Here is a 27,829-nt window from a genome sequence, read left to right as displayed (position 1 = left end):
GGTTTTCAGGCAGTGCAGAACAACCTATCACGCTTGTGACATGCGGTACTTGCGGCTTTTAGTAACACCAAAGCGGCGTACTGTAGTTTAAGGCATGCGAATCTTGAGCATGATCAATGAGTTGGACCGACAGGGCAGAACGGTAGGTCTTAAAATTAACATGCAGAAAACCAAAGTAATGTTCAACAGTCTAGCAAAGGAACAGCAGTTCACAATTGGTAGCGATGTGCCGGAAATGGTAAAGTAGTGGCCGCTGATCCGGATCATGAGAGGGCAATAACTAGAACAACAATGGGGTGGAGCGCATATGACAGGTTCTCTCAGATCATTAATGGCAGTTTACCAATATCCCTCAAGAGAAATGTATACAATAACTGTATCTCACCGCTACTCACCTACGGGGCAGAAACGTGGAGGCTAAGGTAAAGGGTTAAGCTTAAGTTAAGGGCAACGCAGCGAGGTATGGAAAGAAAAATAACAGCAGTAACCTTAAGAGACCGGAAGCGGGCAGAGTGGGTGAAGGAACGCGGGTTAATGGCATCCTAGTCGAAATAAAGAGGAAGAAATGGGCTTAACCAGGGTACGTAATGCCAAGACAAGATAACCGCTGGTCCTTAAGGGTAACGGAGTGGATTCCAAGAGAAGGCAAGCATAGCAGGGGGCGGCGAAAGGTTAGGTGGGCGGATGGGATGAAGAAGTTTGCAGACATAGGGTGGGGGCGCAGCTGTCAAAGGACAGGGTTAATTGGAGAGACATGGGAGAGCCGTTTGCCCTGCAGTGGGCGTAGTCAGGCTTATGATCATATGATGCTCAATATTGAGCGATGCTATACTTGGGGCTTTGAGATATTTTGAGGCTTACTATTCTTGACAGCCGCCCTAGTTGAGGTTTCCAGTCGCAGCATACTTTGAGGCATGCAAGCTCGGCTTTGAAATACTTTGAGACATACAATTCTCGAGTCTTGAAACAACGAAACAGCGCAACTGAAACGATGGACTATGCAAAATAAAAGCACGAACCAGCGCTGAACTTTAAAGTGGCTGTTTGACATGATGACATGAGTAGTAAGGTGGAAAATCGGGCTAGTTTAATCTGATTCATGATGTAGTTAGCGCCAAAAACGAGGGCCAAGGTGGGAGAAATACACAACACGAGCGTTATTTCGCATCTAATGCTTTAATGAAAAACACATGATGTACACCCATCTCATGAAAGTAAATCAAAAGAAACATACATGATAACATCAATAAAAGCGCAGTATAACATGACATATCGCGCAAAGGCAAAAAAAACTTCATAGTCATAACCACGGAAAACGAAAGCAAAGAAACGCAAAAACACGAAAAAATTGACATGAGATGGCAGGAGCTTGTCCAGCGGCGGCTTGATGTTTCACTGTGTTTTTCCAATTAAGAAGACAGTTTGAAGTTCAGCGCTTGTGCATTCCTTTCCCTGATCCTTCCTTTCAGTTGCGTCATTTCGTTCTTTCAAGATGCAATACCAACTCGCCCACTATGCTATGTTGCTACAATTCGCGAGTCCCACGATGCTTGAAGTTTCGAGGTACAACATACCTTGATGCGCACGATTACCATACTTCGGGCTGCGAGGCATACCATAGCGGCATGCCGTACTTTGACGCGTATCATTCTTGAGCCACACCATCTATGCTTGAGGCGTGCCATGCTTTTTGATCGAAGCGATTGCAAAACGAGATATCGTTCAGAGTCCATGCGACACTTCGCAATCACGGCCACGAACTCCGTCTACAATGTGTCGCTCGCGCCCTCTACCGACAAGTGCCGGGCCAAGATTACGAAAGCGTTGAGCGGGGGTCGCATCCCTGATGTATCACTTCGGGGCGTGTCAGTTCGCCATGAGTGGCTGTCGCAGCAAGACCACTTTTAGCAAAACCTATTCGCGGCCGGACGCAGCGCCTGTCAACGTCAATCCGATGTCGCAAAGAGTTGTCAGTCGCGGCTGACGAGGATCGAAGAAGCGATAAGGTCTGCCTGCCTGTCTCGTTTCGAGACGTGTCTAGAGCTGCCCCGATTCTACGTAAACCGTCTTTAATGCGCTCACGCCGGTCCAGTTGACGCATTCTCCTTAGCCGCATTCCCTTACAAAAATACTTTTAGACAGTTTATAGACTGTCCATAGACTTCTGTCTATAAACTCTACAGACTCTCTATATACAATAATAATAATAATAATAATAATAATAATAATTGGTTTTTGGTGGAAAGGAAATGGCGCAGTATCTGTCTCATATATCGTTGGACACCTGAACCGCGCCGTAAGGGAAGGGATAAAGGAGGGAGTGAAAGAAGAGAGGAACAAATAGGTCCGTAGTGGAGGGCTCCGGAATAATTTCGACCACCTGGGGATCTTTAACGTGCACTGACATCGCACAGCACACGGGCGCCTTAGCGTTTTTCCTCCATAAAAGCGCAGCCGCCGCGGTCGGATTCGAACCCGGGAGCTTTGGATCAGTAGTCGAGCGCCCTAACCACTGAGCCACCGCGGCGGGGCCTATATACAAACCTTCGAGAACAGTCTAAAGGGCAATACAGATTCCGTAGACAGTCTATAGACAATCTATAGATTTATAGCCATAAAACGCAACTAGTAGACTTTTGTCTATATACAGTCTATAGACTGCGAATAGACAAAAATAAATATCTATAGGAAGTCAACAGAGCCTACAAGAAGACAATAGACTCTCTACAGACCGTTTCCTATAGACATTCTATAGACCATTTAGACGCCGAAATGGATGCGGGTGTGGTCCATCTCGTCGGTGCAAGGATTATGGTTGCGTTCAAAGAGACGTTATATACGCTCAAGACACGCGATGACGTCAGCAAATAACCGCCGCCGCAGAAAGTGAAGCGCTGCGCTGCTAGACGAGCAAGAAAAAAAAACATTTTGCTGAAGGCCAGTTTCAGGGCGTCTACAAAAAGAGGGTTTCTTCCGCTAAATACCACTGGTGATCCGCCCCGTCTGAATGAATCCAAACGCTCCAGTGACAAGGAAGAGGGCATGAGAAACGAGGTTCACGTGACGTGACGACGTATGAACCAATAATAATAATAATAATAATAATAATAATAATAATATTAATTGGTTTTGGGGGGAAAGGAAATGGCGCAGTATCTGTCTCATATATCGTTGGACACCTGAACCGCGCCGTCAAGGAAGGGATAAAGGAGGGAGTGAAAGAAGAAAGGAAGAAAGAGGTGCCGTAGTGGAGGGCTCCGGAATAATTTCGACCACCTGGGGATCTTTAACGTGCACTGACATCGCACAGCACACGGGCGCCTTAGCGTTTTTCCTCCATAAAAACGCAGCCGCCGCGGTCGGGTTCGAACCCGGGAACTCCGGATCAGTAGTCGAGCGCCCTAACCACTGAGCCACCGCGGCGGGTATGAACCAATCCGAAACGCGGAAAAGAATTTTAAAAAGCATTTAATACAGTCAAAATGAATATAACACCTTCAATCGTCTTTTCTGCTAGCAACTCTGCATTTCATTGCGACCGGTGATCTACGTAGTCCTGTGCGCAAAGAGAACGCCGTGATGCGAAGTGTACTGCTCTATAATTTCCCTTATCGACCGTCGCAGTGCTGTACAAGTGGGACGTCAAGCGTTTAGTGCGTTCCAGAAGGCAGATACATTTGCGCATTGCGGCCTGACAGTTTCCGTAACGTGTGTCACAAAAAGTTTCCCGCCAAACGCTGTAGCGCCAGGCGTATATCACCTTTCGCGACTCCCCACTGTCAGATCCAACAACGTCGCAACTGCCAGTGCTTCGAGCTGGTAGTTCGTAGAAAATATAACCAGACCGAAGTGTAGAACACATGGAATGACGACAGACCAACTTCTAGCTGTCAGCCGTCCCTGTGGTCTGTTTGTCCGTTCGCCGACAGCCTGCCCTGCACTTTGGATATCTGGGCCGGCATAATCAATTGATATTTATCCCTTGAATATATTTCATTCTTCCATAGAGATATATAATAATTGGTTTTTGGGGAAAGGAAATGGCGCAGTATCTAACATATATAGTTGGACACCTGAACCGCGCCGTAAGGGAAGGGATAAGGGAGGGAGTGAAAGAAGAAAGGAAGAAGAGGTGCCGTAGTGGAGGGCTCCGGAATAATTTCGACCACCTGGGGATCTTTAACGTGCACTGACATCGCACAGCACACGGGCGCCTTAGCGTTTTTCCTCCATAAAAACGCAGCCGCCGCGGTCGGGTTCGAAGCCGGGAACTCCGGATCAGTAGTCGAGCGGGCTAACCACTGAGCCACTGCGGCGGGTCCATAGCGATATATCTGAAGAGGACTCCCGTGCTGCGGATTCCAGCCAGATTTTGTGAGAAAAAAAGGGTTCAAGAACTTCTGAAGGACCGAGAAAACTAAACCGAGCGGTAGATTAAGCTTATTTTATCAAGAAGGTTGGGGACAGCTCCATCAAGAGGTGCTTTGTCGCTAATGCTCAGTCACGCGGAGAGCCGCTTTTCTCAAAGGATTCCTCCAGGTTTCAAGCCTCAGGTTCGCGCCTTCTGTCGCGGTTTTGTTGGTCACTTCCTTTTCAGTGGTTGTTTCTTACGTATTTATTTTCTTCGGTGTGTAGTCGTTCTTTTCGCTTTTTTTTTGTTTCCAAACTAAAGAACTGCGCACGAGTGACATTTTGCTGAATTCAAGTAGACCCTGTCGCGGTTTTTTTTTCCTGCCTTTACGGTATCAGCAATATGAATGGGCAAGAAAATCAGCTAGTAGTTTGGTCCTTCCTGCCTCGCATGAGTAGGTTTTTCTTGCGCTCATGCATGATCGTAGCCAGTTATTTGCGGTTCCAATATGATGTATATAACTGGTAGTTTCGAGATCTTTTACGCGCGTGCTTTGTTGCCTACCGTTTCTTATACGGCTGTGAACGAGTTTATACTAAGTCAGGCAAGCGTGCAGAATAAGCGAGTCGTTTTTTGCCTCCGTTCCTGTTTTTTTCTGCGCCTTTCTGGGTCTTCGTGTCCTGTTGCGCCGAGCTCTTCAATGCAGAACAGTTTGCGCTATATTCGCTTACAGTGAACGGGGGAAGTTCAGGCGCAAATTCATTCGCACCTTATGGGCTTCCCTGGGATTCTGTTCGACTTCTTTGATTTTCTTTAATACTGTTGACTTTCCTCGGATCCAAGACTTGAGTGGCTTAAACATATTCATTCAACACACTCACTATGCCTATTTGATTTGTATCAGCTGTCCGTGGATTTCAGTAACATCATTCATGTTCAAATGCAGTCAGTTATTCGACAGTGCCTGTATGAATTAACGCGCCTGTTTACCTTCATTCGAACTTCGGTGCATTTCATAGATTTACTTAGATTTCTTTGGATTTATCCGGCTTCCTATGACCGTCCTAAAATTTACTCGACTTCCTTTTTCTTTCAGATTTTTTCCCACCTTTTTCCAGTTAATTTTCAGAGTATTCCATGATTAGTTCTCCCTTTTCTGTTTCACTATGACTTTTCTAAAGGCTGCATTTTCAAGCACATTTTTCCTAATTCAAAAGTCTAATGATATGCTGGCCCCGGTGCACTAGTTATTAATCTCGTCAATACGTTCAAATAAAATCATAATTCCTTGTTTACAAAGTCATTGACTTGCGCCTCGTCATTGAAGGAAAAGCTAAAAAGTGGCAGGAGAACACATTTTCCTAGAAATTGCAAAGTTGTAGCCGCTTAATAAAGTGCGACAGAGGTAGCACAGTGTTTTCGGCGCTGCGCTATTCTTTTTTCATCCTTAATTTCTCAATTCAGTGCTTCAGATACGCCGTCGAAGTAAATTACCAACATTTTCAATACATTTAATTAAAATCGGTCATTCCTTCTTTCAAGTTAGCTGCTCAGTAAAAACAAAAGAATAGAAAAACACATCTTTTTTTTCGAAGACAAAAGGTGTATCCGATGAACAAACGGCGACTTGTAACAACGAAACAACGTGCGCGGTTCACTGAGTATATTCACGGCTTGTTCAACCCCCTTTCTCTGTCCCGCTCCTCCGAGTTCACACGCGGGTCCCGGTGACCTGACCCGACCCAAACGTTCCATCGATCGGCGGGCGCGATCCAAAGCGTTCACCTCCGCGGCCGCCGGAGCGACCGCACGCAAAGCTTCGCGAACGCTGCCCCCGCACAGCGACCTGTGGATCGAGTTCCCGCCCGAACACGGAGACGGGACGGAGGGAAACAGCGCGCCAAAAATAAAACGCGCGAAAAGTAGAGGGAGAAGCTCTTCAAATGAAAAACAGAAATTAGCGAAACACAAAGGCGCCCGCGTGCTGTGCGATGTCAGTGCACGTTAAACATTCCCAGGTGGTGGCAATTATTCCGGAGCCCTCCACTACGGCACCTCTTTCTTCCTTTCTTCTTTCACTCCCTCCTTTATCCCTTCCCTTACGGCGCGGTTCAGGTGTCCAACGATATACGAGACAGATACTGCGCCATTTCCTTTCCCCAAAAACCAACTATTATTATTATTATTATTATTATTATTATTATTATTATTATTATTATTATTATTATTATTATTATTATTATTATTATTATTATTGCTGTTGTTGTTGTTGTTGTTGTTGTTGTTGTTGTTGTTGTTGTTGTTGTTGTTGTTGTTGTTGTTGTTGTTGTTGTTGTTGCCCGTGTGCTGTGCAGGTGTCGGTGCATGTTAAACATCCCCAGGTGGTGGAAATATTCCGGAGCCCTCCACTACGGCACCTCTTTTTTCCTTTCTTCTCTCAGTCGCTGCTTTATTACTTCCCTAACGGCGCGGTTCAGGCGTCCGCCAAGATACGTGATACAGATACGGCGCCATTTCCTTTCCCCAAAAAACAATTTAGCCGGCGTTCAAATCCGCTGACTTGCTACCTCCACATGTGGGAGGAAATATGGAATGAGAGAGGTGTAGGAAATGGGATGACAAAGTTCACTGCATATAGAATAGGCTGTGGGAGTGCTGAGCGGAGGGATTAGAGTTTGTCTAGAAGATCTGGTTTATGGGTGTTTAACGTTCAAAGCAACTCAGGCAATGAAGGGCGCCGTAGTGAAGGGCACCGGAAATTTCGACCACCTGGGGTTCTTCAACGTGCACTGACATCGCACAGTACACGGGCCTGTAGAATTTCGCCTCCATCGAAATGCGACCGCTGCGTCTGGGATCGAACCCGCGCCTTTCGGGTCAGCAGCCGAGTGCCACAATTATAAAAATGGTCTGTATACTTTTTATATACTCTACTGGCACCCTATAGATATTTCCTTTTGTCTGTTCATAGTCTATAGACTTTCTGTAGACAAAAAGTCTGCTAAATGTGTGTAGATATAAATCTATAGATTGTTTATAGACTGTCTATGAGATTTTTACTGTCTATAGAGTAGCTATAGTGTATTATATAGAAAATCTATAGACTTCACAGGCAAAAGTCTGTGGCCAGTCTATAGACTTTCTGAAAATTTTTCTAAGGACACAACCACTGAGCCACCGCGGCGGCCGGTTGGTCTAGAAGACCAGTGTCATCTAAATAAACGAATAAAAAATTTTTAGCGCGTCTCTCCTGCCTATGGCAGGCTAAGGGTCCTAATACACAGTCGAGTGTTAGAGGCACTTGAGTGAGTGATTCCATAAGATGTTCATGATGTGCACGCTCTTCAGCATACGCTGGGCATTCTAACAAAATGTGCTCCACTGTTTCTACTAAGCCGCAGTTGTCGCAATGCGCGCGATTCGCTTCACCTATACGGAACTGTATAAAGCGTTTGTAAATGCAACGTTTAGACGAAGTCGGTGATAAAGAGCGTTCAGAGGGCCAAGAAGTCTTGGCGAGAGTCTTGACCTCAGTTGTGGGTCGATTGAGTGCAGAAATTGGTGGTGATGTATCATCAAGCTCCATAGCCGGTTTTTCTCCTTCGTAAGCGTTATTTTTTTAGAAAATTGGAAAATCGTAAGACACTCGTATGGAGATATAGAAGGTTATGGTTCATTCTTTTGATATGTAGCCAAATATTTTAAAGTGTTCCTAACGATCGCATCTAACAGTTAAGACTGGCATAGAAAAACAATGGGGAACGCTTTTCACAATAGCAAGAGAGTTAATAGAAAAAAAATCCTATACTGCTGTCGGATGACCTGCGGATATATTGATTTTTATGTTGAAATCTTTCACTATATGAAAAAAAATGCGTTCATAAACGGTTTCCCGCTCAAAAATGATTTTGTCCAGAATTGTTGGGGATTGATTGATTGATTGATTGATTGATTGATTGATTGATTGATTGATTGATTGATTGATTGATTGATTGATTGATTGATTGATTGATTGATTCTTTGTGTGGGGGGTTAAAGAAGAAGAAAATTGCGTCCTCGTATGATCACTCGTAGCGGAAGTGAATAACAATATTTGATTTTGAAGTACTGTCTGCGCAGTTCATGCTCTTTAGTGCACATATGCTTCTACATAAGTAGAGTACTTTCTTTCCTGACTGATATACGGCCCCAACCCCTGAAGGTCTGTAAGCGTCGTCCTTGCGACTGTCTTCTGGGGGCCAAGGACTTATGAAGCTGACACAGAACGGCTTTAACCTTGTCCTCTTTTACAGTTTCTGAGCAAGAAATAAAACACAAATGAAATACAATGAACGAAATAAAAAAGGGGAGATGCGTGCTATTTGTGTTAGAGTCCATGCTCCGGTGCTTGTGAATCTTGCAATCGTTGAAATTTTGATGGTTTTTAGTTTCCATGTGTTTCCAAATGCACCTATGAGCATTCGAAGAAAATGTGCGTTTTATTCATTTAAAAAAAACGGAAACTTGGCGACTACTACATATTCATGTTAACAAAGCGCAAAAAAAAACAGATAAGAGACGGAAGGACTTTCACGAAACACGACCCCTGCTCTTGTTTTAATTACAACGGTAATCTCCAGGATAATAAAAACAACGTCTATTGGATTTATTCCTCTTTCTTGTAGGAAACGAGGCACGACGGGGAAAAAAGTGTCATCATTATTATCGGCCCCATCCGGCGCTGGAGAGCAGGACCGCCAACTGGTATGCCCACCACGCCTACAATCCTGCATTCCTCGTGACTCAGTGATACGCACTACACTACCTAGAAGGCACACGTGTCTGCATGCCAGCAAGGTCGTGCAATGACGAGCGTATTCAACGGAGCGCGCTTAGAACGGCTAGCCCGTTCATTCGCGGAAGCGTCTATTCTAGGTAGCGTAGACTGACTCGAGTGTAAACCTATTCATTTCGCCCAGTCGTTTAGCCCATTCGTTTTTAGCCTATTCATTTTAGGCTTAATAGAAGTTTTCAAGAAGGAAGGGCACTTCCTTTTTAGAGGAAAGACTAAACGATGTGCTTTCTGCCAGTCTAGTACGTCGCCTCTAGACTTGCAACCCGCATATATGGCATGGCGGTTCTTAAGCGAAAACGCCCGTTTTCACCAGAGTCCAAAAGACAATACATTCATTTAATGATTACTCCATAATGATGCATGACAAGCGCAGTTTTCTCTGTTTTCTAACTAGTTTTCCTCTTGCCGTATAACATCCAAAAGTCATTCAAAAATTTAGTGGAGAAATAACAAAAACTCACAACTTTATGCAAAAAGTTTGTTCCCTTTTATATTCCTCGCGACTGTACAGTCTAGTTTAACGTAAACATCAAAGGGGATGCGCCCACAAGTAGACGCATGCTCCTCATGATCCTCTCTGTTGCTCAAATTGTTCAGAGGCATGTGTCCAGCAGTATAATAGACATCAATGTTCATGGAACACAAGGGGCACAAGGGAATATTATGGACATGTGCCCACCATTGTGAGGGGCATTAAGAACTACGCAACATTGGGGGACATAAAATAACATGAGGCACTAGCTTGAGAGACATGAAAAACTATGACGCCCAGAGCAACAAAATAGGTCATGAGGGTCATATGCTTACTGGTCGTCACATCTGACTCATGTATGAGTTCAATCCAGAATATATTCCAACGCTGAAGGATACATGGTGCCATTGTAGACCTGAGCATACCGGTGGACACATGCCCCTCATGGTCTCTTGTAACCTTCAGTGCTGGGAACATCACCCTTATAACCCTTTACGGTCCTCAGCATTGCATGGTCCCCCCATGGCAATGTCGTCGGTATTTCCCAGGTCGTCCTAGGAAACGTGTAAAACGCTGTTTTTTTAACGCTAATGGACGCGGGCATTTTCAACCACCGCAGAATCCCGCGCCATCACCACTCACAGCGTGTAAACTTCTTCAAATAGCCGTCGCTCAAAACATTTAGTACAGACCCAAAATGCCAGTATTCGGTCAGTGTCGATCACTCCCTGCTTCTAATTAGAAGGCGCAAGAACAAAATGGAGCATGAGCCGAATTTGCGATGCGCAGAACCAAATGCCCCACCCCTTACAAAAGTTTTTTAGACAGTCTATACAACGGTCCACAGACGTTTGTCTATTGATTTTCTATAGAAGTTCCTCTAGACTACTCCATAGACATTAAGAATCCCATAGACAGTGTATAAACAATCTATACATTTGTACCCACACACATTTAGCACTTTTGTCTACAGAAGGTCGATAGACTATGACTACACAAAAGTAAATATCTATAGGGAGGCAATAGACTATAAAAAGTCTATACAACGGTCCACAGACGTTTGTCTATTGATTTTCTATAGAAGTTCCTGTAGACTACTCCATAGACATTAAAAATCCCATATACAGTGTATAAACAACAAATACATTTGTATCCAAACACTTTTAGCACTTTTGTCTACAGAAAGTCGATAGACTATGACTACACAAAAGTAAATATCTATAGGGAGGCAATAGAGTCTATAAAAAGTCTATACAACGGTCCACAGACGTTTGTCTATTGATTTTCTATAGAAGTTCCTGTAGACTACTCCATAGACATTAAGAATCCCATAGACAGTGTATAAACAATCTATACATTTGTATCCACACACATTTAGCACTTTTGTCTACAGAAGGTCGATAGGCTATGACTACACAAAAGTAAATATCTAAAGGGAGGCAATAGACTATAAAAAGTCTATAGACCACTTTTATAACCGGCGCCAGCAGTTTTCGAATAAAGCGTTCCCGTGCACTTGCGTCGCACTAGCCAGTCAGTGAGGGAGGGGAGGGAACTGGCACCTTGACGTCAGAGCCAGGAAGATGAATGGAAAGCCCGCGCATCGCAGAACGCGAGAATACAATAAGTCAGTGCTCATAGCAACCAGAGCCAGAGAATGCCGACGACAACAACCAAAAGGCAGACTCACAGCATAGGCAGACTCACAGCATATAGAACACATTCTCGCTCAGCGTCAAGAAGCTTGAGCGATTTTCTTTTCATTTTTCTGAGAAAGAGAAGACGGCAGAGTGTGTGGCGTTGCGTGATGAAAGTGTCCGGGGGAATTCGATCAGCCTCTTTGAGTGGAAGACTGAAAGGCGCCGCACAGTCGACGTTTCGAAACGGGGAGTTCGTCGAAAATCTCGACGGCCTGCCCGCCTTAACGAGACAGAGAGAGAGTATGTTTCGGCGGGTTCTGGCGCGGGCTTAGCAGCCCATACGCCGTGGCTACAGTTTCCAGACGAAACGGATTGCCTCAATGACATTTCAACACACAGAAACTTGTCAAGTGAGGATAGTAACAGTAATGATAAAGTTACTAAATCCGTTTTGCGGAGTTTTCCCGCAAGTATCGGAGCTATAGACCAGCGAGAAGCTTCGCAAAGTAACTTCAAGCCGCAGATTCTAATCACATTTCGCAATGTAATTTGTTGTCTTTATTTTATTGACATTTTGTTTTTATAGTTTTGAATGTACGTTACATTTTGCTTTTGGACCTATAGACTGGCCATCGAATACTCGACCGTATACAGTGTCATGCATACGTTTCGTATCATGCTTTATGCGAACTATAACTTCTCCCCCCCTCCTCAATCCTCCTAGTTTTTCTAGATGTAGTCACTGTGTTTTTGCCTGCGTTTTTGTTCTCTCTCTTCTTTTGTGCATATTCGTGATGTTTTTTTTTCTTGACATTTCGTGCCATACCTGAAGAGGAACTGCTACGTGTAAAAACCCTGGGCATCCAGCTAAGTGCGATCTTCCTTTTGTTGGTCATAATAATAATAATAAATAATAATTGGTTTTGGGGGGAAAGGAAATGGAGCAGTATCTGTCTCATATATCGTTGGACACCTGAACCGCGCCGTAAGGGATGGGAAAAAGGAGGGTGTGAAAGAAGAAAGAGGTGCCGTAGTGGAGGGCTCCGGAATAATTTCGACCACCTGGGGATCTTTAACGTGCACTGACATCGCACAGCACACGGGCGCCTTAGCGTTTTTCCTCCATGAAAACGCAGCCGCCGCGGTCGGGTTCGAACCCGGGAACTCCGGATCAGTAGTCGAGCGCCCTAACCACTGAGCCACCGCGGCGGGGCGCGCGTCGATACCAGGTGCTAATAATGAAGCACGGGCCCTGACCGCAAGGAAGATAATGTGAACTAATATAGGCGCAGCAATCTTTCACACACCAAAAACAACATAAAAAATCCGAGAGAAATCGGTATACGATACTAGAGGGAAACAACAAAAGATTAACAGAGTAAGTGGAAGCTCGCAGTGGAGTGATAGCGGAAGCCATTACAGACGTAGCAAAACCTACTGTCACCTACAGCAGATCCGCAAAGCTTCGCAAGCCTCACCTCCAAGCTAGAGCAACCAAAGTACCATGTCATTCAGCGATGTCATTGCACTTAGCTGAACTCCGTTGGGCTGGCACTTTCCGTTGCACTGAGCTTAGAGGCAGAGCTTTACGAAGCTGAACGTTCCTGCAGTTGACAGCCATGCGATGTCGGATAACGTTAAAGGCGACACTATTAGTTGGTCTGTATTGCTTATATGAGACAATGATGAAGAAACAATTCAAAGGAGAGGCGACAGATTTAGGGACATCAATGAACCACGTATGGTCGAAATTCGTACTAACTATGGTAAACAGAATTTGAAGTGATAGGTACCAGTCCCTCTGGATGTGTTTAGTTTTGAAACTGAATTTAGCCTCTCTCTGAATGGTGTCAAGAAAAAAAATCGAGAGGTATTTTACAGATACTGACCCTTATCTATCAAGATAATTTCTAAACGTTTTGTTTTCATTTGGTGTATATTGGCCATTAATCTTTATTGTCGTTTTACCTTCTTTGTGGCACTATGGAACTTCAGAGACGCGGTAATTGTCTTACTCTCAAGAGGTTCGTTGTCTGGAAAGGCATAGTAACTGTCTCACTTCTTGGTGGACACCTCAACCACGCCGTAAAGGAAGGGAGGAAGGGAAGAGAGAAAGGGTGCCGCTCTGGAGGGGTAGCTTCCGAAGCCAAAGAAGACAAGAGCGGAGCGGTCGACGCCTGCAGAAGATTGGTCATCTGTGAAGCTATGACCTGCGAAATGCACGCGGACACGGTTTCCATAATGCGATCCATTGCATTTGCCACAGCTTTCTCAACTGCCGCTGTAATAGCCTGGGACCAACTAGAATCCATTATGGGTGGGCACTTGGCGGCCACACTAGAGTAGCCTGAGGCTCTCTCCTTGACTGCGGCAAAAGCCTCTCTCCGCGTGCATCTGCGCTTGTCTATAACCTCGAGCACCTGAACTTCTAGTGCTCGTGCAGGACAGTCAGGTGAATCAGCAGGGTGAGCACCGCTACACAAACAAAATTTCTCTTGCTGTTCAGGACATTCCTCGCTGCAATGACGTTCCCCACAGGCACAGCAGCGTAAGGCCGATTTGCAGGCTTTGCCGCTGTGGCCAAATCGCCAGCAGTTTTGACACTGAAGGGGCCGAGAATTAAAGGCATCTACTCGAAAAACCAATGGCCACACCTTAATCTCTGACGGGCAAAATATTCCTGCAAATGTGGCAATGACGGACTCCGTAGGAATTTTTACTCCGTCAACCATACTGCTGCATCGATGGACAGCAATCACTCCTGGAGGGCTCCGAAATAATTTCGACCACCTGGGGATCTTTAACGTGGACTGACATCGTACAGCATACGGGCACTTTTTTACGTTTCGCTTCCATCTAAACCGGGCTGCCACGGTCGGGTTCAAGCCCGGGTCCTCCGGCTCAGTATCCGAGTGCGCTAAGCACTGAGCCACCGCGATAAGTACTGCGCCGTGGGGTAATGTAAGAGAGGAAGGGAGTGCACAAAGGAAGAGAGAGAAAGGCGCCATAGTGGAGGGTTCCGGTTTAATTTGGACCACGTAGAGTACACTGACATCGCGCAGAACACTGGCGGCGCGGTTCAGGTGTCCACCGGGGGTGCAACAAATACCATGCATTTCCTTTCCCTCAAAAAAAAAAAAAAGATTCGCATATTTGCATTTCGTTTCAACAGCCCAAAACGAAAGCAAATTAGTCATCGCGCTATGCGAAACAAGCTGACGCGGCGTACGCGAGACCCTCGCTTTATAGAAATGCCTGCACAGCGAGGCACAAACACAAAAACGCACACGAAAGGGAGACAGCCACAGCTGCGCTCCAGCTCACCTGTTGAACGACGCTGGGGCGCCGCCGCGCTGGAATCGCAGTCGCTGCTTGAGAGAGAGCGCTGCTACCGCGGCTGACTAGTGGACGATTTCCTAGGTTCCCCCGACGTCACATCCCGAACGACTCGGGACACCTTCGTGGCGTTGCGGTTCCTGCTTCGAAGCGCCGGGCGGCGAACGTGGCTGACAGCGGGGCATCAAAGACGTGCGACGAGCAACGGAAGCTGGTTCGGCCGCTGTGGCGATATCGGCGGCGGTGGTATCCAACAGCGGAGCTCAGCGATCAAGTCCCGCAGGGAAGTGACGACGGCTGGAACGCGGTGGTTCTTAAAAAATGTCACGAGGAGCGGCGAAAAGGCGCACTTGATGTCAGCGGCGCGATCGGAATGGCGAGATACGAGCTCCCCCGAGAAAGAATGGTCGTGCGAGCGATGCGCCGCGTACCGCCAGCCGCTGCAGCACCGCGCACACCGAGACGAGAGCTCGAACTCCGCTAGCAGACGACCGCAGGCGGTAGCAGCAGGCGGTGGAGCGCAGAGGGAGAGAGGCACGATGGGAGAACAGGAAACAACGCAGGCGCGCCGATAGTGGCGCCACTGACTCTCGCTCGCGGCGCGAGCGGTGGCGGGGAGTGGAAGCAGATGCGTGACGCATTTCCGCCCCTGGTAGGCGGGAACAGAGAAACCTCGATCCAGAACGCCCGCACTGCAGCGTTAAGTTGAAACTGCGCCAGAGAGAACACAGGCAGGGAGAATAAGAAGGGTGACGGCAGACAGGCAAATGTTTTCAATTAAAGTTTGATAAGGTTGACCGGTCGACACCAATATGCAGCGGTCAGCATATATCACATAAAGTAATACTATATCTACCAGAAAATACAAAATGAACAAGGGGCACGAGTGTTCTTGTCAGTACGTTGGCTAGCGGATTAAGGCTGCCTTCCAGCGCCTTACAATTTTGCAGAAAAGCATTGTAGTCGGCCGGTTAGTTCATGGCTGTAGAATTCTAATACTATAATAGAATAATAATTATAAATAAAACGAGGGAGGCAAAGCGAAACAAAAGTACAAATTTTATCGCAAGACATAAGAGTCCACCATGGAGGAAGGAAAACTCAGGATAGGCCCTGCCAATACAACACTCTGGGAGAAAAGTGTGGAGGACAGCTTTTACCGACATGGGACAGCTGGGGCGGAACATGGGGACAGCAAAGTGTGGAGGACAGACGGACAGCTTTTACCGACGTGGTGGCTCTAATGCTGTCGCCTTAAAAACAGCCAGTACCTACGCCATACCAACCTCATTCCTCCCCTACCCCGAAACTCACCCTGCCACGAATCTACTCACGTCTAACAAGCTCAAATTCTCAATCTTGTGACTACTTAACAGCCATTACACACTCATGTCCACCTTGACAATATGCACACTTACTGGGCCTGTCCACGCGCCGCACAATCAGCGTACTACCTCACATGACGATTCCTTACCCCCTCCACCGTACCCTATCTTTAGCAGAAATGGCCGGCTTCACCTTCTGCACAATACCCAAAAATATGGTCACTACTGATGACCAACATCACCCACCTGTTGGGTAACCATCACACCGCGCCCAGCTGCAGCCTCAATTCACCCACTTGAAACCAGTAGTCTGATTCTACGGCGCACAATTACTTGTCTTCGTTCTCCTTACCTCAGCTGTAATTCTAAGTGTTGGCCGTTTTTCGATGGTCTCAAAATCTTTACACATTCCCAGCAAGCTTAGGCACCTTTCGAAACTCACATGAGTGAAGTTTTACAGCTGGAATGTTCAAAGAAATCTGGCTTCGAGCAAAGTTTTCAGGTTGGGTTTCATGAGCAAAGCAAGTCTATTTGCGAACTTGGGATTCAAATACGTTTTTTATGTTTTATATGCGTCTGTAAGTGAGACATACAGACATACTGTAAAGCACATTTCATTCTTCTTGTGCACTTTGTGTCATTTCGATACTGAACTAGACAAATATCTTTTTTACCAAGGAGCGCGGTACCCGCCGCGGCGGCTCAGTGGTTAGGGCGCTCGGCTGCTGATCCGGAGTTCCCGGGCTCGAACCCGACCGCGGCGGCTGCGTTTTTATGGAGGCAAAACGCTAAGGCGCCCGTGTGCTGTGCGATGTCAGTGCACGTTAAAGATCCCCAGGTGGTCAAAATTACTCCGAAGCCCTACACTACAGCACCTCTTTCTTCCTTTCTTCTTCCACTCCCTCCTTTATCCCTTCCCTTACGGCGCGGTTCAGGTGTCCGCCGATATATGAGACGGATACTGCGCAATTTCCTTTCCCCAAAAACCAAACCAAGGAGCGCCGATGTCTTTACAGCCGACATTTCCCGAGAGTTTTTAAAGCTTAGTCATATGTGACACCTTTCGAAATAATTGATGCGATGACCAGTTCAGAACAGCTGCACATAAAGACAGTTGCTGGGCGCATAAGCATTATCTCGGCGTAGGCAGTGGAGGAGTTAATCTAAAGGGCGCATTGCGTTCCCGCTCGGCTGAGGCCGTGAAGAAAGGCTTGATCTTTCGCTGGACTGATCTTGTCCAAACAACTCTTCTCTCGTGGCTGCAGCCGAAAGAAGTCTTCCGACAAGCCGCTTAACGTCGGCTTGGGGCCCATGCGTCGAGTCAGATAATCCCTGCCTTTATCCTTGAACGCCAGTCGTTGTGAGCGTGAATTTATTGTTAACGAACTCGAAGACCCCTGTGCATCGTTGAAGTGAGCGTACAGTCGATAATCCGCGTCGTATTCAGCGGATCTGTGGCGCCAAACAAATACCTCAACAGACATTTTCAGATATAACGCTTACGATAATTGGTAAGGCTGTTTGTTGGCGTAAAACAATTAGCAGTCGAACTCGCTTACACCAACTCCACACCAAGGCAAGCTATCTTTAAATTTCTAGCAGCTTTACGGCGCAAAAGAAAGGTGTGTGAGTGCAGCAATTAGTAGTGTTCGAGCTTATGAGAAAGAAGACTGAAATAAAGTATTGAAAACAATTAAATTTCAATGCAAAAGCATTACTAGTTGTCTGAACTATTAAAACAAACCACCCATTTGTACTGCAACTACTCCGATTCACTCAAAACAGTGAAATAAATTTTCCTGCGATGTCCACATTTATATATGCCGTGGCTGAAAATGGACAGGGTTAACAGAGGAGCGATTGAAGAGGCTTTTGCCCTGCAGTGGGCGTAGTCAGGCTGATGATGCTGATGATGCTGCTGCTGCTGCTGATGATGATATGTGCGAAGCAACGCATAGCCAGTACAAAATGCAGACGCTTATTCAAGTGGCGCTAACACTAACAAATACTAAGTCGCTTGCAATGATCAGTATATCAATGGTCAACTTTGAACCTGTTATTTATTTATTTATTTATTTATTTATTTATTTATTTATTTATTTATTTATTTATTTATTTATTTATTTATCTATTTATTTATTTACTTACTTATTTATTCAGACACCTACAGCGCCCTGAAACGGGCATTATTGTAGGGGGTAAACGATGGAAAAATGGTAAAGGCAGCACAACTCAGCAACAAGAAATGTAACGATATATGTACAAAAGATAACGCAAGATACACAACGTATTTAAACAAGAAAAAATATTCAAAACAGCGTATATACAAGAAATGGATACAAAAACTACACTTGTGTATACAAAGCACACGAAGAAAATTTTACACACTAAGTAAACAAAAATTCGGCAAGAGCACCGTAAAAGCTAGAGGACGGCGCTGACACAATATGGTCCGGCAAACCATTCCAATCATGAACTGTTTTCGGGAAAAACGCATATTTGAATATGTTGATTCGACGCTCGTATTCACGAACCTTTAATGAGTGATCTATTCTGGTGGATCTGTAGGTAGGATCAAGAATATGTTTCTTTCCTTATACCCGTTGCGAACCCGGGAACTTAGGATCAGTAGGCGCTCGACTACTGATCCAAAGTTCCCGGGTTCGAACCCGACCGCGGCGGCTGCGTTTTTATGGAGGAAAAACGCTAAGGCGCCCGTGTGCTGTGCGATGTCAGTGCACGTTAAAGATCCCCAGGGGGTCGAAATTATTCCGGAGCCCTCCACTACGGCACCTCTTCTTTCACTCCTTCCTTTATCCCTTCCCTTACGGCGCGGTTCAGGTGTCCAACGATATATGAGACAGATACTGCGCCATTTCCTTTCCCCAAAAACCAATTATTATTATTATTATTATTATTATTATTATTATTATTATTATTATTATTATTATTATTATTATTATTATTATTATTATTATTATTATTATTATACCCGTTGCCCCTGAATAAATTTTATTGAATAGCTTTAGGCGGATGTATTCCCTGCTTTCTTGCAGAAGGGGCCAGCCCAGATTGATTATTTTGTCAGATGAGCTTTGGGCGGAATTATAATTTGAGGAGACAAATCACGCTGCACGCTTTTGTATGCGCTCTAATTCTGCAATACATATTTTTTCGTCTTCAATGCTTCGAGAGGCTAGGCTTGCTTACAATTGTTAGGGCACCTCGGGAACATCATACGGGCTGTTGCACTATCAAACCTCATGGCAGCCAGCTTCATTTCTGAGATCTTTCGTTAGTTCTCAGTGTATTCCAACCTTTGCATGGGCTTTCTCTTCGTATACCACTTCACCAAGGCAGAGTTGCGTATGGGTTATGTGTACTGACAATACTGTCCACTCTTTTTAAGCCTTTCACGTGCTTTGAACGCAGTTGTGCGCACATACAGCTAAGAGTTTTTCTGAGCGTGTGCACAATTATAGCAGTTCTACATCTAGGAGGCGAATTTAGCACATTTCACACCACAACGTAGGTGCTTGTCTATGTCAACTACAGCGAACATAGTACACCTTTTATCTCAACTAATCTGCTCGGCAACATAACATATTCTCTGCCGATTTCATGCAGGCAGGTTTTGTGACCAGTAGTATGCTTTTCTAGATTTCTGGCTCCAAGTGCTCTTCTAAAAAAATAATTAACAGATTCCGCGATCTCTAGAGTGTATTTGAGAGATCCTGTAGTTCTAACGCTACAATTAACGATTGTGACCATAGTGTGAAATTTTCCACGTGTCTGTAGAAGATTAACAGTTCGTGTTTTGTTTTTCAAAATTAATTGCCTGATATCTGAATAACATATACGATTTAGAGAGAAAATTTTTCTTTATAATTGGTTTTTGGGGAAAGGAAATGGCACAGTATCTTTCTCATATATCGTTGGACACATGAACCGCGCCGTATGGGAAGGTATATGGGAAGGAGTGAAAGAAGAAAGGAAGAAAGAGGTGCTGTAGTGGAGGGCTCCGGAATAATTTCGACCACCTGGGGATCTTTAACGTGCATTGGCATCGCACAACACACGGGCGCATTAGCGTTTTGCCTCCATAAAAACGCAGCCGCCGCGGTGGCGTTCGAACCCGGCAACTCCAGATCAGTAGTCGAGCGCCTTAACCACTGAGCCACCGCGGCGGGTCTAGCGATTCTGGCAAGTAACACATATGATGCAGACTTTAGTTTGTGTTATACATCTATAAACAGAACCATTCTTTCAATTCGCAATAATCAGCGGTACCAGAAAAAGTTGAAGAGCTTTCTCTTGGAGTCTGCGTTCCTGTGAGCGCTTCATTGCACGCTTTCGGGAAGACCTCCGCCGGTGACAAAACCCAACCTCAATCCAAAGACGCGGGCAACCCTTCTCGGCAAGACAGCCCTGGAGGAGCCACAACAAGGTGTACAACATTACGCGTTGGGCGGGTAGTCAGTTCAGTAGCAGTAGCAGTGGTTTATTTTAAAATAATTATAAAAAGGAGGAAAAAGATGTTTGCTGCCAGCGCCGGCATCTGCCATCGCTGCGGGAAGCACCTCAGCTGGGATAAAAATAAAATAAAAATAAAGGGATACAAAGCAGACTGGGGAAATGAAATGAAAGAGGCGAGGGGACAGGCAGAAAGGATAGTTAGGAGAGAGGTACAATATACAAGTATTCTATTTACACAATAAGACACGTACAAGTCGGGCGTGTGGGATGTGCATTCAATTCACAATTAGATAACCTTGGTATACAGCCCCCTTGTATTTAGAACTCGGTAGTGTGTTCATCCAGGGTAGTCAATTGGCAATTAGCTAACCCTGGATGAACTCTAAAAACAAGTAGGCTGCATACCTTCACTGAAAACGCAGATTTTATATGCTCGAAAATGAGAAGTGAAAATGCGGCTGTCACCACAACCGACCGTTTACGAGAGCAAATTGCGATGACACGAAAACGGTTTCTGCGAGTACATCTCCGGGGTAGGGCCACGCTGTTATTCGCTGCCAAGTGGTGATTACTGAGTATTTTTCATTATCTGACGCCATAAGTTTGAATTGAGAGTCGCGGAAAAAATTATTTCCTTCTCTAAAATTCAATCTGCTCAGAATAAACACGTTCTCTCAGCTGCCGAACAAACACAAACATAGCAAAGAAAAACCCAGAAAAAAAATTTTAACTGAGATATAAAATTTAATTTATTCGACGGCAGTCTCAGTTTAAAGCAAAGAAGTATAGCTTTACAAACGACGACCGCAGACCACGAATGACGGGGAGTGCGCTGTTTACAAGTAACTTTATTAATGGACGCACCCATTTCAGCAAGGATTTTTTTTAAAGTAAATGGCGCAGTATCTGTCTCACATATCGGCCCACACCAGCACCGCGCCGCAAGGGAATGGATAAAGGACGGAGTGAAAGAAAAAAGGAGGAAAGAGCTGCCGTAGTGGAGGGCTCCGGAATAATTTCGACCACCTGGGGATCGTTAACCAGCACTGACATCGCGCAGCACACGGGCGGCTTAGCGTTTCGCCTCCATCGAAACACAGCCGCAGCGATCGGGTTCGATCCCGGGAACTCTGGATCAGTAGCCGAGCGCCCTAACCACTGAGCCACCGCGTCTGGGTTCAGCAAGGAGGAACGCACGCGTATACAGAGGCAGTACCAAAGTGTTATTCCACCGTAATGTCTGCTCATTGTCTTATACGTGCGCATTAGCTCGTCGTCGCATAAAGTGCTGCATTCGTTAATAAAGTTTTTGTGCACTTTAAAGCGAGTCAGGTGCATGGAAATTTATAATCGTTCCTCTCCTGGGGTGTGCCTCATATAACGCGCTGTTACGGTGGCATCTAAAATCTATGAGCCACTGAGCAGAACTGACTGATCAGTTTATCATTCATCCACTAACGGCAGAAGTGTCTACAGCGAGAGCTGTAAGTGGCCCAACTTCCGGCACCGTGGTCTGGTGGTCGTCGACGACGTCCGCAGAAAGCAGGAGTGAGAGATAAGGCACTCGTTGGGGACAGGACGCGTGTAGGAAGGAAGGAAGGAAGGAAGGAAGGAAGGAAGGAAGGAAGGAAGGAAGGAAGGAAGGAAGGAAGGAAGGAAGGAAGGAAGGAAGGAAGGAAGGAAGGAAGGAAGGAAGGAAGGAAGGAAGGAAGGAAGGAAGGAAGGAAGGAAGGAAGGAAGGAAGGAAGGAAGGAAGGAAGGCCTCAGACGTTGCTGGCACGTACCCACTACGGGGGAGTGGCCGAGACACAGGCGGTTAATTGCTGGATACAGGAAAGTTTTGACGGGAAAAGGAGTGGTAATAGGATGTAGCCTGATAGATTGGAAGACGGAAGGACAGGGGTCCTGTTAACTTGGAGATCGAAGACGGGACAATGGCTTAATGTGCATAATAGTATACAATTTCTGTAGTGTTTCAATGTCGTACTGACAGAGAGCGGGAAGAAGAAATTAGAATGGGAGGCGCTGCGTTTCTTGAAGAAAAGTTTGCACAGCAGAGCGCACACTCCTGTCGCTTCGTCCAAGCAAAGAAGCGCCAATGGAAAGAACCACCGCGGAAGACACAGGCAAGCCCAGTTGATGAAATGGAATTTGCAAAAGACGCTTCCTCAAATGAGAGAAGCGGCGGCAGAACCGCAGGAAATGATCTATTGTCTCAGGTTCGGCACAAAAAGGGCACAGTGGGGAAGCCGCCAGGCCAGATCTGTGAAGGTAGAAATTTAGAAGTGGAACCCGGCAACGCAAGCGCGTGAAAGTGACCTCTAGTCTGCGTGAGCACCAGTCTTTGCTACTCCAAGGATGCAGAAGATGCTGATATTCGGGGGATGATGTAAGAGCCGAGGCAGCAAATTCCTGAAATATTGTGTAGCTGCGAAACCTCACCGCAGCTGTATATGCACACGTTGGTAGGACAGCAACAATTGGGCCGCAGAGAGAGGCTCTTGCTAAGGAATCTGCAACCTCATTTAAGTGAAAACCCATGAGACCTGGTACCCAAAGCAACCTTACCGAATTTAGATGGAGCGGAATCAGGAACTTAAAGAGGCGCGTAATGCCCGAGACTCAGTGGGTGAGGATAAGGAAGAGCAAATGGACAGAGAGTCTGTCATAACCACAACCTGGGAAACGGTAGTTTCTAATTTTCGTAAGGCTAAGATTACTGCTAATAATTCAGCCAGAAAAATGGGAAAAGCGAAAAAATTCCCACACCTGCCTTCTCGCGATCCTGCGAGGCATCGGTAGCAATAAGAACATGAGAGGGAAATGACCTTAGGTGGTCCTGCAACAGACCCTGAAGAAGCGGGAAGGGCTGCAGCTTTGCATTCGATGGGAAAATGTAATCGAATTCAATCTGGACAGATGATGAGTTGTTATACAATTGGCGGACATCTGTGAAATGAATATTTATGGGATCAAGGAGGGACTGCACGTAACATATCTGCGGGGTATGAAAACGAGACCAGGCAGCACTAAAAAAGGTGGAAGGTTGACTAAGAAATATTATACTGGAAGCGTGAAGAGGTGAGTCGCACAATTTTAAAAATGTTTGAACTGTTAAAAGGCGAAACCTAGCTGATAACGATGGCATTCGCGCCTCAAGGTGCAGAACAGCATTGGCGACATATTTTGGAAGCCCAAGACAAAGGCCCAACGCCTCACGCTCCAACAGCACAAGAGGGCGAAGTTTATAGGCAGGAGCTCCCGAGAATAAAACACACCCGAACTCCAAAATTGGGCAGACGTACATTTTATAAATCATCAGAAGTGTATGCCTTCTCATGCCTGAGCTAGCACTACAAAGCCTACGCAGGATACCAATGGCCCGAACTCCTTTTGCAGAAAGTTGCTCAATGTGTGGCCGCCAGGAAAGAGTAGAGTCGTATATTACTCCGAGATACTTCACCGTCTGAACTTGAGGTATTATGTTATTTCTATAGACCAGGCAGATATTTACAGGAACAGAAACTGGAAATACTAACAATGCGCATTTCTTCACATTAAGGGACAGATGAATTCTTCCTAACCAGTTGTCAAGAACATTGAGGTAATTTTTCAGGGTTCGATAAAGAGTGTGAATGTCACCTGCTGTTGCAAAAAATGCAATATCGTCGGCGTACACATAAGTGTTCACATTTTGAATGCATGGAATTGAGCTTAGAAAAATGTTAAAAAGAACAGGTGAGAAAACTGATCCTTGCGGTACACCTCTTGTCTGTGGAAATCTCCTTGAGGAAACACCATTTTGGCAGCAGTAAAATTCTCTATTTTTCAAAAAAGCATAAATCCAGGCTACAAAATAGCATGGGAAGTTCAGTTCCTGTAATCTTAGTAATAAAGTCGAGTGCTCAACGCTGTCGTATGCTTTACTGACATCCAAAGTGACAAGCTCCGCAAACTGTTTTCTATTGCGAGCTAATTTAATACGACTCTCTAGGTCAGTATGAGCACACCAAATTGAACAACCCGGCCTGAAACCAGTTTGACATGGATTCAATACAGCATTTTCTGAAATGAATGACATGACACGGCTGAGAAGGACCCTTTCCACCAATTTCACTAGGTTCGATGTTAACGAAATAGGGCGTATATTGTCTAAAGTTAAGCCCTCCCCTTGCTTTTTAAGCAGTGGAACTATTTCAGCAAGACGGCACTCATGCGGTATCCAAGGACCTTTAATAGAATGGTTAACTAGAGCCAACAGGTCTGCAGGAGATTCATTGAACAAAATTTTGATCATAGATGAAGTGACCTTATCGGGGCCAGGAGCCGCTGGGGATAAGCGCAGAACAATTTGCGAGAGCTCAGGCATAGAGACCTCAGTGAAATCACTTGGGGTGCATGTAAATATAGTAGGAGAAGGTAAGGCAGATGTAAAGCGAAGCTCTAGGCCACACGCAATATCCTCTAAGGCCTTTGCGATGTCAGCAGGGGACTGAACGAGGGATTCAATGTTGGCAGCCGGTGGAATCACCTTGTTGCGCCTCATGAAATTAAACAAAGCTCGTTTATTTCCTGATTGTGAAAGAAAATCGTAATGATTTGTATTATGCTCCTCCTTTGCACGGGCGACGGTGCGCTTAAATGTTGCTGCAACATACTTATAATCCAACCAATTTTTTGGGCATTGATTGATGAGAAGTTTCTTCCAAGCTGCTTTCCGTCGTCTATATGCACGCGTACACTCAGCATTCCACCAACTGTTCGCGATTGCACCCTTTGTTCTCTTAACCAAAAATTCAGACATTTGCCTTCCATGGTCCAGTACTGAACATAGATGTGCAGCCTTGCTTTCGGCACTTGTCGGAACGCAAGTGTCTGAAGTGATTTGGAGGGCTGATTTTAGCGTGTCTTTAAAGCAACTGTAATTTATTAACGTGCCCTGATGTCGCTCAGGAAGAGTTAATTTACACGCCAACTTGAAATTAATCGGTAGATGATCACTGTTTGTTGCATTGTCAACAGGCGCCCAAGACATAACAGAGACTCCTGGGAAGGAAAAAGTTAAATCCAAGGCAGAGCGGTATTGGCTCCGAACATACGTAGGCAATCCGGAATTGTTGCAAATCAAGTTGTTGTCAGAAGCCCAATCAAATAGTCTAGAACCAAAGCTGTCTGTTTTAAACCCCCAAGCCACATGGTGCGAATTGAAGTCTCCAAGTAATAGAACCTGAGATCGGCTACTAGACATGAGTGAGTCAAGGGGCCGAATGTCACGCACACCAGACGGGAAATATGCATTAGCTACCGTAAAGGGCTGGTGACCTGGGACGCTGAGGTCAACCGCAAGGATTTCACATTCATTGTCCGCATATTGGAAAGAAATGCATGCCCTGTGGCAAAACTTTGTAGAGATGAGCACTAACAACCCTCCCCCTCGTGATGACCGGTCAACCCGGAAAGGACGGTAATTCTTGAGATTATAATTGAAATTTGAAGTTAGCCATGTTTCCTGTAAAGCAACTAAATCTGGTAGAAGCTGATTGCATAGGCAATTTAAATCTGTTGAAGCTGAGAATATAGATCGACAATTCCACTGCAGTACACTTAAGAACCCTATCTTGGCGGGAGTGCCGCAGCCACGACTGCCTTTTCTAGAATCCTGGTCTTAGCATTTTGACTTGCGTTACTTTTCTTTGTCTTTGACTGGGGGCAAGATGGGCCTGCAATATTCAGAGGAGACCCACTTCGTTTCTGGGCGCGGAGATCAGACTCCATATCCATACAGTCTATAGAGGATGTCCATAACGCTGGTCGAAGGAGAGGCCTGAGAGGTATTTTGTTGCTCACATTGTTTTGGCCCTGTGGAGCGGAATCGATTACTACAGAAGGAGGGGTAGCTTCCGAAGCCAAAGAAGACAAGAGCGGAGCGGTGGACGCCTGCAGAAGATTGGTCATCTGTGCAGCTATGACCTGCGAAATGCACGCGGACACGGTTTCCATAATGCGATCCATTGCATTTGCCACAGCTTTCTCAACTGCCGCTGTAATAGCCTGGGACCAACTAGAATCCATTATTGGTGGGCACTTGGCGGCCACACTAGAGTAGCCTGAGGCTCTCTCCTTGACTGCGGCAAAAGCCTCTCTCCGCGTGCATCTGCGCTTGTCTATAACCTCGAGCACCTGAACTTCTAGTGCTCGTGCAGGACAGTCAGGTGAATCAGCAGGGTGAGCACCGCTACACAAACAAAATTTCTCTTGCTGTTCGGGACATTCCTCGCTGCAATGACGTTCCCCACAGGCACAGCAGCGTAAGGCCGATTTGCAGGCTTTGCCGCTGTGGCCAAATCGCCAGCAGTTTTGACACTGAACGGGCCGAGAATTAAAGGCATCTACTCGAAAAACCAATGGCCACACCTTAATCTCTGACGGGCAAAATATTCCTGCAAATGTGGCAATGACGGACTCCGTAGGAATTTTTACTCCGTCAACCATCCTGCTGCATCGATGGACAGCAATCACTCCTGCAGGCGAGAGGTTCTCAAGCGTTTCCGCAGGGCTCAATCGAGAGTCGACCCCTCGGACCAAGCCCTTGGAACATGCTAGATGAGGCGGAATGAATGCGCTCACCGGGTGACTGGCGAAGGTCGTACACTTTAGGTCTTCAATACAGTCTTTATCCGGCGACCTGCACAAAATACCACCCCTGCCGAACTGCCGGACATCGGTAATGTGCATAAAGTGCTTCGATGTGGACTGAAGGGCCGCCTGCACTGCCTCGGGGTTGTTCAGTCGGATAGCGCCTCCATCGAAAGGCACTAAAGCGATCGGAATGCTCGAAACACCACTGCGGAAAAAGAGATCAATGGGGAGCTGATCTTGAGGAAGAGATGCCGACCAAGGGGAAAACCCCTGGCCGGGAGAAGAAGTAGGCATTAAGATCTCGTCCCTCGCCCGATCACCCCAGAACAGGAGCAAGCAGGAACAGACAAAAAGAAGGAGAATTTAGGAAGCTAGCGCAACACAGCCAGGTACTTAGCCACTGCCCCGAAGCCTGGGTTGCTGGGCCACGTCACCCAAGGAAAGGGCAGCCATGTAGGAGGAGGGTAGGGGAAGCCCTTCAAGGCTCCTTCGAGTCAAACCTCTTCGTCCTCGCTTCTCCTCACTGCGCGCCTGCCGGCCGCCCGCAGTAGCAGACCCTGCTGTGGAATCCAACCTGCGGTGTCCTCAAGACCGATAACGGAATCAGCAATCCCGTCTAGACTTGGCACTTCGTGCAGCTCACGATGCAATGCACTGTTGTGCTCGCGCTTCCTTCCTGCTGTGGAGTTCGGCAAAGTTGGGCATGGGGAGGATTCCCCGAATACCACCGCGAGGGTGGGTGAGCCCTCTGGGGGA

At 46.1% G+C, this 27,829-nt stretch overlaps 1 protein-coding gene across 1 annotated transcript in view; it reads right to left on the bottom strand.

Moving 5' to 3' along the window:
* LOC144104103 (synaptotagmin-1-like) overlaps positions 1-15,112 on the bottom strand; it is a 265,166-nt gene extending 250,054 nt beyond the window's left edge. Inside the window, exon 1 of the mRNA XM_077636908.1 lies at positions 14,622-15,112. The gene's annotated coding sequence lies outside the window, so the exon portion shown is untranslated. The remainder of the gene's footprint in view (positions 1-14,621) is intronic.
* Positions 15,113-27,829: the final 12,717 nt, after the last annotated feature.

The sequence above is a fragment of the Amblyomma americanum genome, chromosome 9 (assembly GCF_052857255.1).
Source record: "Amblyomma americanum isolate KBUSLIRL-KWMA chromosome 9, ASM5285725v1, whole genome shotgun sequence".
Taxonomy (NCBI): domain Eukaryota; kingdom Metazoa; phylum Arthropoda; class Arachnida; order Ixodida; family Ixodidae; genus Amblyomma; species Amblyomma americanum.
Note: the sequence above shows the minus strand (reverse complement) of the source record. Positions and strands in the feature narration are given on the sequence as shown.